Genomic DNA, 1218 nt, shown 5'->3' on the forward strand with positions numbered 1-1218 from the left:
ACAGCAGGAGATTAAGAGTTTGAAGCCTGACAATGCCACAGCCATCTGTGGCCAGAAGCCCTGGGAGCCAAATTAGACATACCTTCTGGCTGGGGGGGGGGGTGGTATACTATCTAGAAATTGATACAGATTATTTACATGCTTATATGCCTGATAACCGATATTTATTTATTGTTTTACTTCTGTTTTGGACACAATAACACCACTGAACTGAACAAACCGTTTTATAACAATTTTGTCAATTTCACTTCCTCCTTGCATACAAAACAATTCAACACTTATTTATAAATCAATAAATAGAATGGTCTGAAAGAGTGCAAAAAAATAAAGTGCACTGTTACTAATGTGCTTTTTTTTTTTTTTTTAAATAAAAGCTTCAATAAGGTAAACAGGCTAAATGACTGTTAGTTTGTCTCTATTTCTTAGCATCAAGCTGCTTAAAATACATATCAAGCGTTTATGTAACACATCTAATTTGTACATTAATGGCAGTTATGTTAAAGTTTATAAATTAAAGCAAAGCAAGTATACTTTACCTGTGCACAGACCTCAGATTCACTGCTGCAGCAGAGGTCCTGCATGCAATTCTCAAAACGCCATTTATCTGTGTATTCATGATTACAAAACTGAAAACCCATTATGGAAAAATGCTTAATTGTCAGGGAAAAATATCGCTAAAACCAATTAACGGTTAATCTCTAATAATATTCTCCTTAACTGCCAATTCTCAACCATACTATCTGGTTGACAATTGTCAGGTGACCATTAGAACACACACTGTGACAGATGTTCTGGATTGGTCATTGTGGAAGTTGTTGCATAGAATTTATTGGATGTGTTTGTGAGGTTTTTTTTTAAATTTATTTGAATATTTCATTTATATGCAAAACGTATATAATTATGAGAAATGACTGGGAGACATTTTTTGGGAGAATGTTCATTAGGGATAAATTTAACAATCCAAAATGTATACATTTTTGTAAAGTTGCTTTCTGACAATGTGCACTGTTAAAAGCACTATAGAAATAAAATTTAATGTACCAATTATTCCTGGATTTTATCAAAAATAAAATAAGACCATACATTTGTAAAAGATGCAAAGTTTCAGTAAGAATGTACCTACACTAAAAGTACAACAAAAGGAAATTATTTACATTAAAATGTGCCTTTTTTCTTCATTTTTTCTCCTCATACACACAAAGAAACATCAGCGACCAC

The sequence above is a fragment of the Ictalurus furcatus genome, chromosome 5 (assembly GCF_023375685.1).
Source record: "Ictalurus furcatus strain D&B chromosome 5, Billie_1.0, whole genome shotgun sequence".
Classification (NCBI taxonomy): Eukaryota; Metazoa; Chordata; class Actinopteri; order Siluriformes; family Ictaluridae; genus Ictalurus; species Ictalurus furcatus.